The 13,993-nt window shown below is 45.9% G+C and overlaps 1 protein-coding gene across 3 annotated transcripts in view; it reads left to right on the forward strand.

Moving 5' to 3' along the window:
- LOC110531165 (nuclear receptor coactivator 3) overlaps window positions 1–13,993 on the forward strand; it is a 123,551-nt gene that overhangs the window by 66,195 nt on the left and 43,363 nt on the right. The window contains exons 2-3 of one of the 3 annotated variants that reach the window (XM_036987940.2): window positions 10,069–10,210; window positions 11,080–11,171. The exons of 1 other annotated variant lie outside the window; for it this stretch is intronic. The gene's annotated coding sequence lies outside the window, so the exon portion shown is untranslated. The remainder of the gene's footprint in view (window positions 1–10,068; window positions 10,211–11,079; window positions 11,172–13,993) is intronic. One more of the 3 variants, XM_036987942.2, reaches the window with a different exon arrangement.

Here is a 13,993-nt window from a genome sequence, read left to right on the forward strand (position 1 = left end):
GGGGTGCTCAGAGGGGGTGAGATCCCCTGGGCTTGGGGTTCTTTATTTGTCTGTCCCGCTGTGATGTCGACATGGTTAGGGTCTGGGGTGGACTGTTCTCCTGTGGTGGCGAGACTTTTGTTGGGAGCTGAGGTGGGCTGTTCTGCTGGCTTCTCTGCGGGGGTGGCCACCTCTCTAGTGGGTTGTTCTCTGTCACACTCCATCCCCCTTCTACCTCTCCTCCAGGAGTCTGACCCTCTCTTCTAGTGCTCTGTTCTTCTCCTGCTCCTGCTTTTTCTCCTGTTGAAGTTGTCTCACCATAGTCCAGAGTGCAGATATGTCTCTCTCCACCTCCAGCTCTCCGGGTCTTTTTAAGGAGGTGTTGTTGTGCTGGACTGTTGTCTGGGTCTGTGCTGCCTGGAGTGTAATCACCTGCTGTTCCAGCTCCACCTGCCTTACCTCCAGCTGGGCAAATGTATCCTTCATTTCAATGAGAGGGTAGTACTCTGTGCAGGGAGGTTGACTTTCCGCTTGGGGTTGCTCGTCTGTGGGGTTAAATAATGAAGAGGTCTGGTCTGACCCGCTCGGGGTGGGGGTATCTTTTTCAAGGGAGAGCTTCTCCTGCTGAGCTAATTCTTTGATTATGTGAAAGTTCAGCTGAAACTGTTTGGGGTTGCCCTGTACCAATACTGTTCGACTTATAGAGATTTATATTAGCTATTGTCTAATATCCTGAGTTTCCACCCCTTGTTAACCTGTCTGGGAACGGGGTTCCCGCTAGCGGAACCCCTCGCCAACAGCCAATGAAATTGCAGGGCGCCAAATACAAATCAACAGAAATCTCATAAATCAAATTTCTCAAACATACAAGTATTAGGCACCATTTTAAAGATAAAATTCTCGTTAATCCAGCCACACTGTCTGATTTCAAAAATGTTTTACAGCGAAAGCTCCACAAACGATTATGTTAGGTCACCACCAAGTCACAGAAAAACCCAGCCATTTTTCCAGCCAAAGAGAGGAGTCACAAAAAGCACAAATAGAGATAAAATGAATCACTAACCTTTGATGATCTTCATCAGGTGACACTCATAGGACTTCATGTTACACAATACATGTATGTTTTGTTCGATAAAGTGCATATTTATATCCAAAAATCTCATTTTACATTGGCGTGTTATGTTCAGTAGTTCCAAAACATGTGGTGATTTTGCAGAGCCACATCAATTTACAGAAATACTCATTATAAATGTTGATGAAAATACAAGTGTTATGCTTGGAACTTTCGACAAAGTTCTCCTTAATGCAACCGCTGTGTCAGATTTCAAAAAAACTTTATGGAAAAAGCATACCATTAAATAATCTGAGTACGGAGCTCAGAGCCCAAACCAGCCAAAATAAATATCCACCATGTTGCGCAGTCAACATTAGTCAGAAATAGCATTATAAATATTCACTTTGAAGATCTTCATCAGAATGCACTCCCAGGAATCCCAGTTCCACAATGAATGTTTGACAATAAATGTTAGATTTGTTCGATGAAGTTCATAATTTATGTTCATATATCTCCTTTTGTTAGGGCGTTTGGTAAACAAATCCAGCGGAAAGGTCGGACGAAAATTCCAAAAAGTTATATTACTGGCCGTAGAAACATATCAAACGATGTATAGAATCAATCTTTAGGATGTTTTTTTCATAAATGTTCAATAATGTTCCAACCGGAGAATTCCATTGTCTGTAGAAAAGCAATGGAACAGGAGCTACCTCTCATGTGAATGCGCGCGTGACTGAGCTCGTGGCTGCTGGCAGACCTCTGACTCATTCCCCTCTTATTCAGCCCCCCTTCATAGTAGAAGCATCAAACAACGTTCTAAAGACGGTTGACATCTAGTGGAAGCCTTAGGAAGTACAACATAACCAATATCCCACTGTATCGTCAATAGGGGCTGAGTTGAAAAACTACAAACCTCAGATGTTCCACTTCCTGTTTGGATTTTTTCTCAGGTTTTTGCCTGCCATATGAGTTCTGTTATACTCACAGACATCATTCAAACAGTTTTAGAAACTTCAGCGTGTTTTCTATCCAATACTACTAATATATACATCATTTGCATATATTAGCATATGGGACTAAGTAGGAGGCAGTTTACTCTGGGCATGCTTATCATCCAAAACTGAAAATGCTGCCCCCTATCCCAATGAAGTTAACACTCCCCCCCCCCCCCCCCCCCCCCTCTTAACAGAGGGGTAGTGTGCTAATATAGCACTGTGCCACACCAGGGGATGGTCTGTGTGGAAGATGAGGTTGCTGATGTTTCCATTTTTATAATAGTCAGCAAAAAGTGTCTCTTTATTTTCCATAAGGAGCTTCATTTTGTGCTCTTTTCGTGTCTTATCATACTTTACATACACAGGGTACTGTATTTTAATTACCTCTAATTTGGTTGGAGCAGACTGTGTGACTCTCCTGCCATTGTTGGGCTAAAGGTCTTTGTCACCTCTCACTTGACATGTCAGTGCTAATTGAGGTTGTATCAAGCTTGGCAGCCTTAATTTAGCATTCAGTCCTTATAAAGTAATGTAATGTATTTATCTTCTTGGCTTTTGGAAATAAAATATAGCTTCAGACTAAACATGACTCACTCAGTTCCAGGCATGATGGTGTTTTCAGGTTTCTGTTGTTTTCCAGAGCATTTGCTGTATAGCTTTGGAATAATCATCTTTGGTAGTTATAAGCCCTTTAAGTGATTCTGTAATTCCATACAAAATCAGGTTTTGAGTTTTGATTTGGAGTGAATGTTATGTTACAATGTATATGTCCCTGACAAAAAATCTAAGTTTATCTAACTCTAAATCTTTTTTTAAGAACATGAAAAATGCAGGAGCTCATCTGCTCATGACCTCTCTCAATTTCAATATATGGGGCTTTATTGGCATAGGAAACAAATGTTTACATTGCCAAAGCAAGTGAAGTAAATCATAAACAAAAGTGAAATAAACAATAAAAAATTAACAGTAAACATTACACTCACAAAAGTTCCAAAATAACTCACCCTCTTCCATCTCCCTTTTCTTCCCCTCCCCCCCTTTCCTCAGTCTATAACAGTGCAGGCGTTGACACTAGCAGCTCTGTGCACATTTACACACATGCTCAGCACATGGCTGGCCTCAGCTTTGGCTCAGTGTAGTTCTATTGTTGCTCTACTCTACACACACTGGATCAGTTTGGACCGCAGTCCGTGGCTTCAGCAACTCTAGTGCCAGTTGAACTCCAGTTGGCCCATTCTAGGGAAGGTTGAACTCCAGTTGGCCCATTCTAGGGAAGGTTGAACTCCGGTTGGCCCATTCTAGGGAAGGTGGGTGGTAAACTAGCTAATCGGATTGTAGATTAGCTCAACGACTTACTTATCCCATTGTGTATGGCGAACTTTTGTGTAGGATGACAACAGTTATGTCTGACTACAAAACTACTCAGTTCTGCGAGAGAGTTCCTACCACCAAACTGTTTCATCATTACGTAGGACGTAGAAACTTTGAGTCTTCCCTGTGTGTGTGTGTGTGTGTGTGTGCGTGTGTGTGCGCGTGTGTGTGTGTGTGTGTGTGTGTATAAACTTGACTGTTGAGTAAAGGTTAGGGATGTTGGAGTTGCAGTAGGTACTGTAGGTTCTTGGAAGGGATGACTCATGCGAACGCCTATTTCCTTATTTTTTGAATATGTAAATGGGGGTTTGGTGGCAGCCACGGTAGACACACCCTGGGCTGCTGCCTGCTAGCAGAGTTATTTCTGATCTCAGGACGGCAGTGAGGAGTGATCTTAACCAGGTCCTAGATCAGATTTTACGGCATGGCAATGATAGTCAGAGAAGTTCACAAAGGGCATTTCCATGTAAAAGGACCCATGAGCACCAACATGTGATTGAAAGCTGAATCTATATTTTTTAGAAAATAAGGCATAGATAAATGTTTCAACCATTTTATATCCTAAATATTGGGAATAGGCAAATGCTTTGCTTTCTGGTCAAACAGATGGAAAAGGAATCTTAGAAAATTATTCCAGAAAAAAGACGAATGGTATTTGCGGTATAATGGCCTTACTGAAGAGCTCGGAGACTTTCAACGTGGCACCGTCATAGGATGCTACCTTTCCAACAAGTCAGTTCGTCAAATTTCTGCCCTGCTAGAGCTGCCCCAGTGCTGTTATTGTGAAGTGGAAACGTCTAGGAGCAACAACGACTCAGCTGCGACATGGTAGGCCACACAAGCTCACAGATGGGACCTCTGAGTGCTGAAGCGCGTAGCTCGTAAAAAAATAGCCTGTCGGTTGCAACACTCACTACCGAGTTCCAAACTTCCTCTGGAAGCAACGTCAGCACAAGAACTGTTCGTCAGGAGCTTCATGAAATGGGTTTCCGTGGCCGAGCAGTCGCACACAAGCCTAAGGTCACCATGCGCAATGCCAAGCGTCAACGTAAAGTGATGTAAAGCTCGCCGCCATTGGACTCTGGAGTAATGAATCACGCTTCACCATCTGGCAGTTCGACGGACAAATCTGGGTCTGGTGGATACCAGGAGAACGCTACATGCTCCAATGCATAGTGCCAATTGTAAAGTTTGTTGAAGCAGGAATAATGGTCTGGGGACGTTTTTCATGGTTTGGGTTAGGCCCCTTAGTTCCAGTGAAGGGAAATCTTAACGGTGACTGCGAGCCAGGCCTAATCACCCAACATCAGTGCCCGACCTCACTAATGCTCTTGGCTGAATGGAAGCAAGTCCCCGCATCAATGTTCCAACATCTAGTGGAAAGCCTTCCCAGAAGAGTGGAGGCTGTTATAGCAGCAAAGGGGGAACCAATTCTATATTAATGCCCATGATTTTGGAATTAGATATTTGACAAGCAAGTGTTCACATACTTTTGGTCATGTAGTGCACCTATTTGGTATACAAATTGGTAACAGAATTTCTGCAAAATCATTAACGAAATTACTGCAATTGAATTGGCTACAATGGGTAATCGTAGTCGTCACAAACCAGAATTGGGTCACATGCTACAGTCTTCCCCTTCCACTGGTATACTGTTATGTTCATAACTGTTTTCTTTTTCTGCGTGGTCAAAGCAAGTGTGAAAACGGTCTGGACAACCTCTCTCTCTCTCTCTCTCTCTCTCTCTCTCTCTCCAGTTAATGTCTCTCCCAGCTCTTACTGACACCTACTCATAAGCCCCCGCTTTTATTCACTCTAACCAGCATCCTTACCCACTGAGCACCGACTGACACCGGGTGTCCATGGATGTTGAAAATGTGTTCAGTCCATCCTGGCCTTGATTTCAACGTCCACAGACATAGTTATTTGGTCCGGACCGGCTTTCGTTTCAACGTCTACAGATGTAGATGTTTGGTCCAAACATAGATGTCCATGATTTGGTCCAGGCCAGACAGTGTACAGTGAAGTAAAAATAGTAGAGTATAATACTGTACTGCACAATAGAGTACAGTACACAGCAGAGCACACGAGTTGACTACACTAATGTACTGAACTATACTGTACTCTACTGTGCTGTGCAATGCACTGATCTCTACTGTGCTGTAATTTGATGTCCGAAACATAGATGTCTGTTAGGCTTGGGGAGGTGTCCAGATTTTCAAATTGTCATACCGCCCTTCTCTTATCCCGGTATTTACAGTATTACCAGCATAGCACACAAGTGGGCGCTAAAAATGCAAGAAAAGTTGATTGGGCCTCTATTACCAGATTCTAATTTAGCACAAACAAATTGCAAAATCGGCGCTGTTATCTAAATGCTAATGAGCGAAAAACAAACAAACTAATTGCAAAAACATGCAAATCTATCTTATAAAGTTGTACAAGCATAGCTAGTAGCCACCGAATGCCATTGTCGGTGGGTGTGGACATTTACAAGCAAAAGTGAACGAGAGAAATTGTGCACGTGAACAAAGCTGTGATGCATGCTTTTCTGAAGAAGAAGAGCAGCACGTGTACACAGAGCAGAAAGGAGTAGGAACAAAAACGCTAGTAGGAAGCAGAGGGGAAAAATGGCTGCTGTACAGACAACTCATCCACAGCTCTGGATCAAACAAGTTATCAAACATTTTAGCAGTGAATTGCACACAAGTGTAACTTCATTACCTCATGTGTGCTGCACAACGGAGACTCTCCAATAGATATAGAACGCTATAGACTCACCAGCTCCCGCCGTCTCCCGTTGTGCTGTTTACAAACAAACACATAACTGACTCAACTGTTCTGGGGAACTACGGTAAGCTTCATATCGTAAAATAATGTGACCGGTGAATTGTAAGAATGCTTTATCTCTTAACATATTATTAGGAGATAGTTGACTGCAGGTATCAACTTAAAAAGTAGCTACAATACGTAAATTATTCAGACCCCTTTACTTTTTCCACATGTTGTTACATTACCTTATTCTATAATGGATTAAATAAAAAAAATCCTCATCAGTCTACACACAATACCACATAATGACAAATCAAAAACAGGCATGTCAGAACAAAACCAAGTCAGGATGTCAAAGGAATTGTCCGTAGAGATAGGATTGTGTCGAGGCACCGATCTGGGGAAGGGTACCAAAACATTTCTGCAGCATTGAAGGTCCCCAAGTGCACAGTGGCCTCCATCATTCTTAAATGGAAGAAGGTTGGAACCACCAAGACTCTTCTTAGAGCTAGTCGACTGGCCAAACTGAGCAATCGGGGGAGAAGAAGGGCCTTGGTCAGGGAAGGTGACCAATAACCCAATGTTCACTCTGACAGAGCTCTAGAGTTTCTCTATGGAGATGGGAGAACCTTCCAGAAGGACAACCCTCTCGGCAGCACTCCACCAATCAGGCCTTTATGGTAGAGTGGCCAGATGGAATCAACTCTTCAGTAAAAGGCACATGATAGCCTGCTTAGAGTTTGCCAAAATGCACCTAAAGACTCTCAGACCATGAGAAACAAGATTCTCTGGTCTTATGAAACCAAGATTGAACTCTTTGGCCTGAATGCCAAATGTGACATCTGGAGGAAACCTGGCACCATCCCTACGGTGAAGCATGATGGTGGCAGCATCATGCTGTGGGGATGTTTTTCAGCAGAAGGGATTGGGAGACTAGTCAGGATCGAGGCAAAGATGAACGGAGCAAAGTACAGAGATCCTTGATGAAAACCTGTCCCAGAGCGCTCAGGACCTCAGACATGGGAGAAGGTTCACCTTCCAACAGGACAACGACCCTAAGCACACAGCCAAGACACCGCAGTAGTGGCTTCGGGACAAGTCTCTGAATGTCCTTGAGTGGCCTAGACAGAGCCTGGACTTTAACCCGATCAACCATCTCTGAAGAGACCTAAAAAATGGCTGTGTAGCAACGCTCCCCATCCAACCTGACAGAGCTTGAGAAGATCTGCAGAGAAGAATGGGAGAAACTCCCCAAATACAGGTGTCTCAAGCTTGTAGCGTCATACCCAAGACGACTCAAGGCTGTAATCGCTGCCAAAGATACTTCAAAATGTGGAAAAAGTCAAGGGGTCTGAATACTTTCCGAATGCACTGTATATTCGGTATACCTCCCAAGCCAAACGTCTATGATTGGTTCAGATTTGGTCCCATTCGGACCAACCAAATTTGGTCTTGTTTGGGGGGGGGGCGGGGCTCATTAAATTAGCCTGTGTGTCAAATAATACCCAACTATGCAAAGGAGCTATTAGGATACATCAACATGAAGGGAATGATATTCATATCTAGAATTATGCATTTCTGTGTAGTACAGATCAGCGACCCATGATAATATTCCGTTACTGGGTGTAAATCCACTTACTTTAGTTCAATGACCAATAAAGTAAATGTGTTTTTGTAAAATGTTCCGTGTAAATTGTTAAAAGGAGTCATTGTGCATTGAGTTGTATGGTTTGTAGCACTTTTGGAATCAATGGTTTTTGTTTGGCATACATTTGAAAGTGAAAAATCGGAGTCTCATGCACAATTCCGTTACCGTGGAATTGCCCCTAAGGCACATACAGATCTGGGACCAGTCCATTTATTTCACCCTCCTCTTTCTGTTTGTTAAGTTGTCCCTGCCTGTGGAGGTATTGTTGGTAAGAGTTGGAGCCGCGGCTCTGTGTGGTGATGGTGTTTGTTCCTAACACAAGTGTTAGTCAAGGAACGCATCCAATGAAGGCACTTACTGTGTCTCCAAATGGCCAAATGTTGCTACTCCCTTTCTGATTGGCTGGAATTAGGGACCTATGACAGCGGAGACGGTCACCCGCGTCTCATGTCGTAAATTGAGTCAGTGGTCCGTTTTTGTACAAGCTCCTTTTTTGTTGTTGTTGATGAACTTGGGGAGAATATAGATTGTATGATGGCCTTCCCCCACTCCCCCCTCTCTGGTAGCCCCTCTTTTTTGGAGCTGAGCTGGGCTGTGGATCCATTTTTTTATTTAAAAAAAAAACATTATTATTAGCCTCTGTGGTGTGATTTGTTTAAGGGGAGGCCAGGTGCCAACATGTAGCTTGGCTCCTATTCTACTAGTCTGTAAGTGCCGGTTTTGTTGGAGGGGAATAGGGCTCAGCTAAAGCAGAGTCACCCAGAGCGCACCCATGACTGAGGAGGACACACACACAAACACACATATAATGTAGCTTTATGTGGGCCTCACTGGGCTGTTTGTGTGTGCTGGCTAACGCAGAAACAGTCTCCCTTATTCTGTGCCAGAACACACAAAGAAAAAGAGAGTCAGACAGAAGGGGGGAGGGAGGGAGGGAGGGAGAGAGGGAGGGAGAGAGAGAGAGAGAGAGAGATTCTTACTGTATGTGTGAGAGTATATCATTGGCCATTTTTTAGTATGTCGTTTGCTCACTACACAAATGTGCTCTGCCCCAAAGCTGCAGTTGCATTGTCCTGATTGTCCGTTATGGTATGAATGTGTTCTGAATCGAGGTGTGTCTGCTGGCTGCCTGCCCGTATGAAACATCAGGCAGATCTCCAGGTGCAAACAGACAGACAGGCCAGGCCGATGGACAGACGAACACATAGGCTTCGCCCTGCGTTGAACTGAGGCTGATCTCCCCATTCTACCTGTGGCAGTCCTTTGCAGGGACAGACAGGCAGGCGGACCATGCTTTCCTACTGCACCTGTAGCCTCCCTACCTCCATACTGTCTGACTCGCCAGTTGACTCTCCAGATTCCCCCCCCCCCCGCAGTCCCAGTCTGAGATCCAAGTCATCTCTTTCTCCTCCTTCCCTCCTCTTCCACATTCTCTCCATTATTTAGCTGAGCCTCGGGCTGTGTTGTTGAGGCCAGACATTGATGACAGAAGGACCCACCGGGTGCGCCGAGCGCAGAATGGAACTAAAGACTGTAATTATTAAGGGGAGCAATCCTTTATCTGTCTTCAAATCACTTTGGACTCTAATGGTGTTTGTTTAACAAGACCAAGGTGAGACGATGTGAATAATTTAGTGATTTGTGTGGTTATATGCCGCGGCGGCGGCTTCATGCGCATAAAGGGAGGGACGCGCGCACACACGCACACCCCCAGTCTCTTTTATAGTTAAAGCACAGGCTCTTTTTGTGCAAAGTGTAATTGAGGAGCAGAGTGGGCTAAACAGAGAGCGTAGATGAGATGAGAAGAGGGGTCTGGAAAAGCCTTCGAGAGAGCGTGCCTCCGTGCCTGTAAGCTGAACACACACTCGATGCATCTTAAGCTCGTTCTCACTGTTCTTCAAGGCCCAACATGTCTACAGAAGCGACACATGCAGCCAGCTACTGTAGCATTTATTGGTGCTGTTCTTTAGGGCTTTGCTAAAGCTCAGAGTTGATGCGAGTCGAGCACAATGGTGCATTAATGATCCCACTGAAGGCCTCTCTGTCCCCTCTTTTCCCCCAATGCTTAAACACTCACTGGAAGTCCGTTTTTGTTTATGTGTGTGTGTGTGCGTGTGTAGCAGAGAATGTTTGGTCAAAAAACGAGTCGATTCCCCTTTGGTCACGGACATGCTATAAATCCACCCTGGTTAACCAGTCCCTCTTTCTCTCACTCTATTTCTCTCTATTTCCCACCTCTCAATTAATAGGAAACCCATCGGCTGACGGTGGTTCTTTTGTTGGTTTTGAGGATCCATACGTCACCATAACTAGAGACCCCCTGACAGCCCCCATCTGGTCCTCATCAAGTGGTGCCGCCAACGGTCAGGCTGGATGCTGTATGGCACACAGGCACGTACAGGCACACACACACACACACACACACACACACACACACACACACACACACACACACACACACACACACACTGATGTACAAACCTACACATGCAGGCACATGTTCTGTCTGTCTCTCTCTCTCTCTCTCTCTCTCTCTCTCACACATGCATACACTCGTGCATTACACACTCTAAAGCACAACAAAGATCAAATCAAATGTTATTTATCACATGCTTCGTAAACAACAAGGTGTAGACTAAGAGTGAAATGCGCACACACACACACGTACGCACATGCACTCACAATGCGCGTACACAGAGGAACATGAGGTGGCTTGGCCGTCTTGCTCGCTCACGCTGAAGGCAGGGTGTCATGGAAACGCCTACCTCTCACCATGGTTACACACTCCTTACCCCAAGAGGATAGTACTCTCTTCTTCCGAGGCGCTTCTTCCTCTCTGTATTTCAGCCCAGGACAAAAATGAAAAGGCAACATTGTTAGGATGACGGTCTAGTCTAAGCCAGTGGTCTGTTTGTGCGTGTTGGCTTGGTTTCACAGGCACTCGACCGCTCACCCCTCGGTCTCTCTCTAATACTTCTGTACTTGCTGTCAAAGTCATGTCACACCCTTTTTCGGGATTCAGAAGTTGTGTGTGTGTGAGCGCGTTCCCACAAAGCGTCCGACGTTTACCGAAAGCTCCAGGCTTCCTGCCTCATGTCTCCTGCTCCTCATTACCATGTGAATGATGTTTCCTGGGTGGTCATTAACAACTTGATTTAATAACGTATAAACATCATTTTGACAACATAACAGAATATAAAATGTCTTGCAAAAGTGCTTATTATTATTATTATTATTATTATTGTGTGTGTGTTTTATAGACACCAGCGTAGAAGACCAGTAGACCAGTCCAGAATAGGACCATTATCTCCCAGAGAGAACTCGTCTCGTCCACTCCAGGCTCCATCACAAGGTGGGTCACTTGTCATCACACGGCCGTTGGCATGGTTACCTGTTTAGGTGGACTAGGCCTATAATCTGTTGTAGACAGAGAGTGAGAATGGAGTGGGATCTCTATTGTTGACTTTTTACTCATCTGTTATGCAGCACAACATTCTCTCTGACCCCCTTGGCCAGACCATAGAGGTTGAGCGACACGAGAGGACATGGTCATTTAGACCGATGGGCTATTACTCCAGGAGCCATTTTGGATTTGTTTTGTTTCAAAGCGTTCTCCCCTGGGAGATGGTACAGGTTCCAGAGGGAGGAAGAAGAATTGGGTGAGCGATACAGAGGGTAGCGAGAGAGGCCGAAAGAGGGAAGGGATGAGAGAGGGAGGGCAGATTTTGTGGTAGAGAGAGGGAGGTTTGAGAGAAAGGTGGAAAGAGAGAGAGGCTGCTGGGGAGGCAGCAGGAGAAATCTAATTAGTCTCCCTGCTCTGCCTGCCATAGAGACAGAAATAAAGCATTAATCTTTACCTTAGTCTGCAGGTGACAGAAACACACCCGCACTCAAGTGAAGAGAGGGATGGTGGTGGTGTAGGAAGAGAGGTGGGGGTGGATATGAGAGAGAGTATGCCTTTAGAGGTGGTATATAGAGAGCAGGGGGAGGAGAGGAGTAGATCAGGGGAAGAGAGGGAGGAGAGAATGATGGTTATGGAGAGGAGGGGGTAGAGTGGAGAAGTGGGATATCTGCAGGTGACTCTGGGATTCTGCCGCATCGTGTCACACGGACTTAGATCACCAGAAAGACTCCTCTACCCATAATGCCTCAGTCAGTCCTGCATGCCAACCATTCTCTAGTGTCAACCCAATGCAATATGGATTATGGATTTTTCCTAACTGGGCTAATTATAGTGGAGTTCACCAACCTGACTACAGCCAGTCATTGTCAGAGCAGTGAGCTAAATATCAGCACGGCTGTAGACGGCAGGTCTGACTGTCTCATGTTCCTACTGGGTGTTTACATGATCTGACCGGGGCGCGCTGCACTTCTGTTTTGTCAACAGAGATTATGAAACTGGGGCTGGCTGGCTGGTTGGGCAACAGCCGCCGCTGTCTGTATCGCCTAGCCTCACAACTCCCTCCCCTCGCTCACCAGACAACCACCTCCCCATCCCCCGCCTGCCCGCCCGCCTCCCTGCTTGCCCCCTCTCTCGCACCCGAAAAAGAACGAGGAGAGAGACTTTTATCTGACACAGGAAACCTGAGTCTGTCTCGTCTGTCTGCCTCTCCCAGCGTTATATTTGACATTTAAGTCATTTAGCAGACAGGTGGGACAACCACATGTCACGGTCATGGTAAGTACATTTCTCCTCAATAAAGTAGGATATCATTGCGGTGCCAGGACAGAGAAGAGCTTGGACTGGGCTGATCGGGAAAGGGCGAAGAGACTAGAGGTGGCAGAACGGAGTGCTGGGGTTGGGATGTAAGGTTTGAGCATAGCCTGATGGTAGGGAGGGGCAAATCATCTTGCTGCTCCATAGGCAAGTACCATGGTCTTGTAGTGGAATGCGAGCTTCAACTGGAAGCCAGTGGATTGTGCGAAGGAGCGGGGTGACATGGAAGAACTTGGAAGGTTGAACAACAGGCGGGCTGCAGCGTTCTGGATAAGTTGCAGGGGTTTGATGGGACAAGCGGGGAACCCTGCCAACAGCGAGTTGCAGCAGTCCAGACGGGAGAATACAAGTACCTGGATTAGAACCTGCGTCGCTTCTTGTGTGAGGTAGGGTCGTACTCTACGGATGTTGTAAAGCATGAACCTGCAGGAGTGAGTCACTGCTTTGATGTTTTGCAGGGTGTTTGTTGTCCAGGGTCACGCTAAGCTTCTTTGCACTCTGGGAGGGGGACACCGTGGAGTTGTCAACCGCGACAGAGAGGTCTTTGAGTGGGCAGAGGCCTTTCCCGAGAGGAAGAGCAGCTCTATCTGGTCAAATTTAAGCTTGAGGTGGTGGGCCGACATCCACGCTGAGACATCTGCCAGGCACACAGAGGGACCGCAGCCGGTGGTCAGGGATGAGTTGATGAGGGAAGTGAGGAATGGGAGAAGGTCTCCAGAGATGGTCTGGGGGAAGGGAGGAGGGGATGGGGTCGGATGTCGTCAGCCTTCTTCTCAAAGTGGTTGACAAAGTCGTCCACGGGGAGGGGGAAAGGTGGAGAATTAAGGCAGGAGAAGAAGGTGGGAAAAGATTTTCCTAGGCTTAGAGGCAGAAGCTTGAGTGAAGGAATCTGGCTTTAGCAGCGGATACAGGTGAAGGTAGAGAGGAAGAGGTGAAAGGATGATAGGTCCTCCGGAAGTTTCGTTTAGCAGAAGGGAGCGAAGGTAGAAGAGGAGCGCAAAGATTGCAAAACCGCATTACCATCTTGGTAGGGGTTAAGTAGCTAGGGTTGGAGGAAAGGGAGACAGAAAAGGAAACAAATGAGTAATCAGAAACCCGGATGGAGGTTGCAGTGAGATTAGTAAGAGTACAGACTCTAGTTAAGATGAGGTCAAGCGTATTGTCTGCCTTGTGAGTGGAAGGGGACTGGGAAAGTGTGAGGTCAACTGTGGCAAGGAGGGGAAGGAGAGAGTCAGAAAGAAATTAATCGAGGGCAGACGTCAGCAGGTTGAAGTCGCCAAGTACAAAGAGTGGTGAGCCATCTTCAGGAAATGATCTTATCGAGGTGTCAATTTCTCTAAGGGCACCTTGGTGGGCGATAGATGACAATGTGAGTGACTTGAGTTGGAACAGTGACAGCATGGAATTCAAATGAGGAGATGGACAGGTGAGAGAGGGAGAAAAGATCATCTCAGTTT

Source organism: Oncorhynchus mykiss, chromosome 9 (assembly GCF_057628025.1).
Source record: "Oncorhynchus mykiss isolate SJ-2025 chromosome 9, ASM5762802v1, whole genome shotgun sequence".
NCBI lineage: Eukaryota > Metazoa > Chordata > Actinopteri > Salmoniformes > Salmonidae > Oncorhynchus > Oncorhynchus mykiss.